Below are 10,680 nucleotides of genomic sequence, written 5' to 3' on the forward strand. Positions count from 1 at the left end.
TGTAAGTTTATGGAACGCTTTACCGCAAAATATTAAATCTCTAACAGTTGTCAATGAATTCAAATGTGCCTTAAGTCCCATGGGCCAGAGCTAAAGTTATTCATTTCGATTCAAACATAGGTTGAAGAGTTTGCCAAATCCTCCACTGTCGCTTAAGGTTAGGATGTAGCGATCTCAATGCCGACAAATAACAACAGACATATATCAGAGAGAGCAGATTCTCAGTGTGGCCACCCTGCTGAAGATGCACGTCATCTTTGTATGTCCCAGATTTTATACTTTAAGACTAATAATAACTATGTTATGTTACGCTATGTTACGTAGAGACTTCTTAAAGTAAACAACCCTACAGCATTAACTCTCTTTACAAAGTACACAACCCTAGAGTATTAAGAAGCTTTACAAAGTAAACAACCCTAGAGCATTATCTCACTTTATAAAGTACACAATCCTAGAGCATTAACTCACTTTATAAAGTACACAACCCTAGAGCATTATCTCACTTTATAAAGTACACAATCCTAGAGCATTATCTCACTTTACAAAGCACACAACCCTAGAGCATTATCTCCCATTACAAAGTACACAACCCTAGAGCATTATCTCACTTTATAAAGTACACAACCCTCTAGCATTAACTAACTTTACAAAGTACACAACCCTAGAGCATTATCTCACTTTATAAAGTACACAATCCTAGAGCATTATCTCACTTTACAAAGAACACAACCCTAGAGCATTATCTCACTTTATAAAGTACACAACCCCAGAGCATTATCTCACTTTACAAAGCACACAACCCCAGAGCATTATCTCACTTTATAAAGTGCACAATCCCAGAGCATTATCTCACTTTACAAAGTGCACAACCCTAGAGCACTATCTCACATTACAAAGTACACAACCCTAGAGCATTATCTCACATTACAAAGTACACAACCCTAGAGCATTATCTCACTTTATAAAGTACACAACCCTAGAGCAGTATCTCACATTACAAAGTACACAACCCTAGAGCATTATCTCACTTTATAAAGTACACAAGCCTCTAGCATTAACTAACTTTACAAAGTACACAATCCTAGAGCATTATCTCACTTTATAAAGTACACAACCCTAGAATATAAACTAACTTTATAAAGTACACAACCCTAGAATATAAACTAACTTTACAAAGTAAACAACCCTAGAGCAGTATCTCACTTTATAAAGAACACAACCCTAGAGCATTATCTCACTTTATAAAGTACACAACCCCAGAGCATTAACTAACTTTACAAAGTACACAACCCCAGAGCATTAATTAACTTTACAAAGCACACAACCCTAGAGCATTATCTCACTTTACAAAGTACACAATCCTAGAGCATTATCTCACTTTATAAAGTACACAACCCTCTAGTATTAACTAACTTTACACCCTAGAGCATTATCTCACTTTATAAAGTACACAATCCTAGAGCATTATCTCACTTTACAAAGAACACAACCCTAGAGCATTATCTCACTTTATAAAGTACACAACCCCAGAGCATTATCTCACTTTACAAAGCACACAACCCCAGAGCATTATCTCACTTTATAAAGTGCACAATCCCAGAGCATTATCTCACTTTACAAAGTACACAACCCTAGAGCACTATCTCACATTACAAAGTACACAACCCTAGAGCATTATCTCACATTACAAAGTACACAACCCTAGAGCATTATCTCACTTTATAAAGTACACAACCCTAGAGCATTAACTAACTTTACAAAGTACACAACCCTAGAGCATTATCTCACTTTATAAAGTACACAACCCTAGAGCAGTATCTCACATTACAAAGTACACAACCCTAGAGCATTATCTCACTTTATAAAGTACACAACCCCAGAGCATTAACTAACTTTACAAAGCACACAACCCTAGAGCATTATCTCACTTTACAAAGCACACAACCCCAGAGCATTATCTCACTTTATAAAGTGCACAATCCTAGAGCATTATCTCACTTTACAAAGTACACAACCCTAGAGCATTATCTCACATTACAAAGTACACAACCCTAGAGCATTATCTGACTTTATAAAGTACACAAGCCTCTAGCATTAACTAACTTTACAAAGTACACAATCCTAGAGCAATATCTCACTTTATAAAGTACACAACCCTAGAATATAAACTAACTTTACAAAGTAAACAACCCTAGAGCAGTATCTCACTTTATAAAGAACACAACCCTAGAGCATTATCTCACTTTATAAAGTACACAACCCCAGAGCATTAACTAACTTTACAAAGTACACAACCCCAGAGCATTAATTAACTTTACAAAGCACACAACCCTAGAGCATTATCTCACTTTACAAAGTACACAATCCTAGAGCATTGTCTCACTTTATAAAGTACACAACCCTAGAGTATTAACTAACTTTACAAAGTACACACTCGTAGAGCATTATCTCACTTTGCAATTAAACAACCCTACAGCATTAACTCTCTTAACAAAGTACACAACCCTACAGGATTAACTCTCTTTACAAAGTACACGACCCTAGAGCATTAACTCACTTTGCAAAGTACACAACCCTAGAGCATTAACTCTGACTCGCATTTTGTTTTGGAAAGAGTTCGTCACCAGATGAAAGCTGTGCATATTTTGACTAAATGTCAGTTTGACTCCGGTTAAAAGTAAACAGCCATGTCATACCGTGTTGCCCTGACACTGTGAATCGTGTTACCTGATAGCAAAAATCACGTGTGTTACCTTGACACAATAACTTTCTGATCCATTGCTGATGGAACAAAACAGCACGTGGGGACTTGTTTTTCATGCTTCCTTTCATTGTAATCTTTGACATGTATTCATCGCAATATTCGTTAACGAATTCGTGTAAGTTAACGCGCACGCGGACAAACATGTAAAGAATCTTGCTAGTGCATATGGTGATGCATGGTGGGACGGAGTGTCATGACGTGTTTGATTATGCTCCTGATGAAACTGTAGTAAAATGGCTAAAAACAAGGTAAATACAACGTGGGATGTGGAACTAAATGGTGATAAAGTGTATTCCAATGTGGGAGTTGATTTTCATGAGGAAATGTTGACGGATGGATGATTAATTTGGAGATTTGAATTGGATTGTGACGGTTCACAAAGCGGTGAGTAACACGCCATGTTGTACACTTATTTACTTTGTGTAGTGAGACTAATACACGCCGCTGTTGAATATTCATGTCCATTTAACTACTTATCATGAACAGTCCACTGTCATCAACCATCATTTTCAACGACACATCGAAGCTCAAACGCTAACTGTTTTGGTTAAAAAGCGTACACGATCTTCCTCGGACAGTTCAGCGTTCCTTCCTTCAAATCCAGATATATCCACAATGTCTAGTGATATCACTTTACAAACAAATTGTTGAGGCGCTCAAAACCCCTTCAGTTACTGATACACTTTGTCTGAATCTTGTCGGTACGATGGTGCCACAAATCAGTGAAATCTTGGATACGAAATTAACCGCTTTCAACGAAATGATTAAAAAGAATGAAAGTGACATTTAAGTTCTTCATGTAAAAGTAACTAATTTGACCGAAAGATTAAATATTAAGTACAAACAGGTGGATGAATTCTACTTATATGGCCGGTGTAACAACATAAAAATACTGACCAACTCGTTCTACGCACTCTAATGTGGGTGCAGCTGAAACTTGGGGATTTAGATCGTACACATAGAACGGGCAGCCCCGCAAAATATAGAGCACGCAAATCCAGGCCAATACTGGTGAGATTTGTGTCTTGTCGGTCCAAACGGGCTATTATGTCAAATCTGTCCAAACCAAAAAAACGTGAACCTAAGGTATTCATCAACGATGATCTGACGAAGGAGAGAGCTCGTCTCTCAACGAAGGCACGTCAGCTGGTGACGCGTAAACGTCTGACAGGGACATGGGCCAGAGATGGAATAATATATGCCAAGAAGCTGGATGTTGGCTCGATTCACTTAATCAAAACCCGTGATCAGTTCACTAAGTTGACTGAATCCTTAAGACTCAAGATGCACTTAAAACTATCTCAAGGTCCACGTGACCGTGTGGAATACACTGGCGATAGCAATAATTGACCAGTGTCACCTGGAGTGGCTATAAGAGTGAAATCACAAATTTTATGAGTGTTGAATATCTAATCTGACTACGTGTTGTGTGGCTACCTAAACACCTTCTGCCTAGACAACATTAAACATTTAAGGAAAATAATTGGTGATTGGCATACCTAAATACAATGAAGTGCCGATAACACCATTGTACCATAAAATACATAAACATTGTCACTCAGGGACTTACCTTTCACATGTATTGAATTTCCTAATTGTCCCTCTCCAAATTCATGGCAAATCTAGTCATCTTGATAATTATTTATGAATGTTTTCCCCACCACAAGCACTTGTCAGTTGTTCTTGCCACCATTACTGGACCTCTCAATTAATATTCTCCATTATTATTTTGTAACATGTTTGTCTGATTTTCATGTTTAATGTACCATTTCATCGCTGCGCATTACACATCACTTGTGTCGCAACCTCGATAACGAGGAAGCATGCTGCACTTGCGATAGCACATAGTGTGTGTTTTCTCGCATCCTGGTTTGCCGGGTTCAGATTGTATCATAAATCACAAATCAACACTGTCACTTAGTCTCTGACTTCACAAACTTTTCCATAATGTATTGTGTCCACTCCACACTGTTGCTATTTGTTGGGTTTATTAGGTGGTCTTTCGTTTTCTTAAGTTTATAAAGCCACATAAATCCAACGTATGAATGGTTTTCTCGTCTACAAGCACTATTTATCTGTTTTTGGCACCACTGCAGGATCTCTGATATTTTGTCATTATATTGTAACAAATATGTCTGTTTCATACTTAATCCAATCCTTTTTACCGCTACGTATTATAGGAATTACGTTAGGAATTTGTAAACACAAAGGCAAGCGACACGTGAGACAGAATGTAATGAGTGTCTCTTATTCTTGATGAATGTTATTTCAAGTGCTGGCATCAACATTGTTGACATCAATCTGATTCTATATGTCATTGCTATTTACTTTTCACTTCCCTCATTTATGTTTTCATTAGCCTATTTTATATTTACACCACCTACGACCTCCACTACTCACTTGTATGCGCTATATTACATGTTTTCATGCCATGTTCGTTCTCTCTCTCCCTCTTGCTTTCCCTCTTTTCCCCCGCTCCATCTCCAATGTTCAGCCATATTTTAAGAAGATGTGTATGCTTCTGTCATAACACAGTCCCTTTTATTTCCACAATTGCTATGCAGTTTTTCACTAGAATATTTGATGTATTTTGCCTTTTAACCGCCCTCTGCACCAATGAACTTCTTAACTTCTCCAACAATGTACGATGCCAGTTCATCTAATAAGGTACAGTCGGGTGGTTTTCTGTTTGAAACTACACTGTAGTGCTTTTGGAAACTTCTACCATATTATTTTCATCTCTCAGATTGTATAATCCGTCCTTTTTCAATTTACATACTCATTTTATTTTTATGCTGCGGGGATATTCACCCAAATCCTGGGCAAATAAGTAGAGATCTGAAAATTGCCCATATAAATGTTCGTAGTCTAAGAGAAAACTTGACTCAACTGAAAGTGAATTAAACGATTATGGTGCTATTTTTGTTTCAGAAAGTTGGTTAAATGATTCAGTGATTCTGATTTGGTAATTCCCGGATTTCAGTTACCTTTCAGAAAAGATAGGACAACAAGGGGTGGTGGAGTAGCAGTCTATGTAAAGAAACAGCTACATGCAACATGTTTAGACTATCCAAGTCCACCAAATCGCGAGGCGATATGGATTCAGATTAAGCTAAAAAAAGAAACATTTTCTGTTTTCATAGATCAGACAAAAGTGAGGAATACTGGCATCTAGTTTGTCAGCCAATTGGAAATGCTATCGACATGAATATGGATAGCGTCGTTGGTGATTTCAATATCGATACATTGAACAGAATTAGTGAGAAAGTAAGTGATATCAAACAAATGTATGGTATGAAACAGCTTATCACAGAACCTACTAGGATTACTCAACTCACGTACACTGATTTAATCTTTGTAACACATTCTGATTCTGTTTTGAACTCGGGTCTACTTGATCCTGTTTGCAGTGAGTATTGTCCAGTTTTCGTTACTATCCATGATGCAATGCTGAGTCAATATTGTTTGAAAGAAAAATATACTACTACGATTTAGCCGACATTGAGTGTTTGAATATAACTTTCAAAATACAGACTGGTTAAAACTCCTTTCAAATGAAATCAACATTGCAACTGCATTAGTAATGGAAAATATTGTATATCTTTGTGGCACCTTTATTCCAAATAAGGTTATAACTATAAGATCGCGCGACTCACCATGGATGATTAATTCGACCCGCAGACTTTAAGGCAAAAAAATCGCCAACACAAAATAGTCAAACGCAGACATTATGACAATGATTGGGCAAAATTTTAAAACCTAGAAATAAGGTGGCATCAACGGTAAGGAAAGCTAATTCAGATTATCATTCTAAACTTGATGACAGGTTAAATAACAATAATAATTTAAAACTATGGTGGAAATTGGTTAACAATTATCTGAAAAAGAGAAGGAATAACAACAGAGACAATTTCCCCCTCTGCATCACAATGGTGTCATTTATGAAAATGCAAGTGAGAAAGCAAACATACTTCCTGATTTTTTATTGATCAAGCCAAAATTGACTTCCCAGAGAAACAGCTACCAGATATAAAATATAGAAATGAAAATTCATTGATTGAAATTGATTTGAATCGATATTCTTTTATCAGTTGACATAAGCAAGGCAAGTGACCCTGACAAAATAAGTAATACGTTCATCAAGTTGACTGCAGAATCAATTTCTTTGCCCATCACCTATATACTTAATAAGGCATTGCATGAATGTATATGTCCTACTATATGGAAAGAAGCTTCAGTATTTCCGTTGCATAAGAAGGGTAGTGTAAATGAATGTCACAATTACAGGCCCGTTGCACATACACGCTGCATTGGGAAGGTATTTGAAAAATGCGTATTCAAATATGTTATTAATTTTCTTCGGGACAATAATGTCTTAACAAATTTGCAGTCCGGATTTATGCCGGGAGATTCTACTGGTTATCAACTTACATATCTATATGACTTTATAGCAAATGCTTTAGATCATGGAAAAGAAGTAGTAGACGTTTTGTGTGACATTAGTAAAGCTTTTGACAAAGTATGGCTCCATGAATGAATGGTTCCACGGTTATCTCAGTAATAGAGTACAAAGAGGAGTTATAGATGGCCGATCATCAAATTTAAAACACATATCGGCAGGGGTCCCCCAGGGATCAGTCTCAGGTCCGTTCTTAGTGTATACACATGACATTGTAGATGGCATCAACAGCAATATTCGACCATTTGCTGATGACACGTCAGTATGTGTAATACAGATTCCAGACAAAGCAACAAGGATTTTGAATAATAACTTAAATCGTATTTCTGACTTGGCCCATATGTTGCAAGTAAATTTTCATCAAAAAAGAACGGAAACGATTTTATTCTCTCGCAAGGTAAATCCCTCTGTATGTTCACCCATCGAAATGAAAGGAACTCAAGTAACTGAAGTATATTTCCATAAACATTTATGTGTTTATCTTCAAAAAGATTGTTATTGGAAAAAACAAACTGAAGAGATAGTAAAAGTTTTAAGTCCTATGGTAAACTGTTTAAGAAGCTTTAAATATAGATTAACTAGACATACCTTAGAATGCATGTATTATTACATACTTCCACACTTCGATTATTGTCGCCACATATATGACAACTGTACGACAGAACAATCTATGATTTTAGAAAATTTACAATTAGACGCTCTAAGAAAAAATTGTGGAGTCGTGAGAGGAACTAGTCATGAAAAAATCTACAGTGAGACTAATTTCCTACCATTGCCAGTAGCAAGATCATTATAGAGTTCTGTAATTCAATGTTAAGAGAAAGAGTTTTTTATATCCTGGAGACAAGAACGAGAGTCTGAAATTATTTTTTATATATATATAATTATATTTAGGGTGTTTTTATTATAGTTTAGGGCGGTTGAGATAGCATTTGTGTTCTGATGATGAAATTCCTGTTCATATTGTAAATTTCATGTCGTATCATATGCCTTCTCAGGGTCGAAAACAATTGATACAGCAAGCTGTTTATTTAACATGGACGTTTAATGAAAGATTCTAAACGTACCAAATCATCGATGATTCTGCGATTTTCACGGAAACCACATTGAACTTTAGTGATGAGGTTGTTGGTTTCCAGGTACCAAGCTAAACGATTATTTACCACACGTTCCATAGTCTTACAAACACAGCTAGTAAGTGATATTGGTCGGTAGTTAGAAGGATCAGTATGATCCCGGTCAGGTTTAGGAACAGGAATGATAATAGCATTTTACCATGATGAGATGATCAGATGTTCATATTTTATTAAAGATATTCAACAATGTTTCTAAAGGCAATACAGGTAAATGTTTAAGGAGCTGATAATGTTTGTTATCAAGCCCTGAAGCAGTGTCGTGAGCTTGCTCAAGGGCAGTAGGGAGCTCATGAAGGGAAAACAAAATTACATTACAGTCTTCGCCGTTCTTTATCTTTACTTTTCTTGTTGGTCCATAAATTTCCTAAAGGATGATAAATATTTAGACGAAAAAGATTGTTTAGCAATCGTTCGCCGCATAGTACTGGCAATATCCGAAGTTTCAGTGAGAAAAGTGTCACCCTCCTTGAGATAATGAGCACTGCTCATTGACCCCTTACCTTTACTTTTCTGCGCCATATTCCAAACCTTGGAAATTGGTGTCTCGGATAAATGTTGAATTGAAATAAAAATATGTCTCGAATTGAGATAATTATAGATAACTAAAGAAATCATGATATTGTGAATTGAATTAAGGAAATGTTGAATCATATTAATGATAGCTTAGAAAGATTTGCTGATATCTTGAATTGAATTAGTGATATCTCAAATAGAAAGGGTTTATCGAGGAATTACTGATATCGCAATTGTTTCAGAGATATCGTGAATTGAATTGAAAATATCTGGAATTGAATTACAGATATCTTGAAATGAATTAAATATATGTTTGGTTGAAAAAATGTCAATATATCTTCAAATCCTTCCAGCTACATAACCACAAATACTTCCGCATTGGAAAATGGCGGGTAACCATTACAAATCGTACATGCGTACGATGCGATCCTCTACAGTCAAGACAGGACGCAGCATAGCGGCAGAGAACACCGCCTGTATAAATATCCTACTCAGTTTCATCGCTATATGACTGAAATATGACTCGTAAAACTCAACATGACCCTTTTCAGATTTTCGTGGCCGATTACCCCTCGTATTTTCTTGAGATATTCTAGAAATATTTCCAGTCTTGGCTGATAAGCCCCTACCATTAACTTTCGTCCTTGTGTTTGACGTTTGCTGGGGACAACCACTGACTAATTGCTATGCTCGCATAAGTGGACTGCGTTATGGTTGCCGTCGTTTCTGAATGATATGTAAGAGAAAAATCGTATCGGCTAGCTGCTGAGTCTGGGAAGCGTATTTCCTTTGTAACCAATCACGTCGCAGACATTAGCAGGGATGGGTCAGTGCATTTTGTTGGCGTTGTATTTCTTTCATCGTAATTCCCATCGTAATTTATTAAAACCGCGAACACAACCACATGTACAAGGTACAGGTAGTCAAGATGCCTATAAACAGATTGTCAACACTAACTTTCTTTACTCATCTTTATAACATGTTCAAATTTATTTAAACCAATAGTCTGAAAGCATGGGTTTCTATCTTTTAAATTGATTAAAAGAATGGTACGTAAAAGCAAAGTAAAAACAATATTTTCCTTCTCTACTACTTCGTTCGTATTTGTTTGTGTATTTGTCTGGACCACTACTACCATAGTAAAGGTCTGCTTGAGAGAGTGAACGTTCCAACAACTTGATCGCTACCAACATTAATTTCAGAGTTTTCAAAGTCTTGTCGAGATATAGGATCAGTCTCAACTCTCACCAACTTTTCCACCAAACTGCTGTCTTTTTTTAAACTCGTGTTTAATGTCTGAAGTGTTGTTAAACTCGTTTCGTTCAGAAACAACCAATCGCAGTCAGCGATCATTGTCACGTGACCGCACCAATAGCGATATGGCTCTCAAAACCAAGGATATTCTACAACCTCTATATAGGCTCCCTGTCAAAACAAAGGTGGTCATCGAAGACGACCCGATCCCGTTTTATCGCCTCTTACTGTAAGGTTAGTGAAGAGCATGGATCTTCACAGGGGCGATTAGACAGATTCTACGATAACTCATGCACTCACTCCAGCAATCTAGGGGTGCTAGAGACGTGACTCAACCACACGCTAGACAAATGGCTCAGTTTTGTTTTTGTTTTTTCGTTCACGGTGTGATTGCAACCCCATTGATTTTATGCGAGACCTAACTCCCGCTGGTGAAGCTCTTTCAACAGCCACTAGACATTTGAACGTGAGCTTAATGAATTTAATACTTAAGAAGCTGCAGCGATATACTTAGATATAAAGGGTTGAAATGCTGTAATTGTGAAACGCAGGTG

This window comes from Haliotis asinina, chromosome 15 (genome assembly GCF_037392515.1).
Source record: "Haliotis asinina isolate JCU_RB_2024 chromosome 15, JCU_Hal_asi_v2, whole genome shotgun sequence".
NCBI classification, from domain to species: Eukaryota; Metazoa; Mollusca; class Gastropoda; order Lepetellida; family Haliotidae; genus Haliotis; species Haliotis asinina.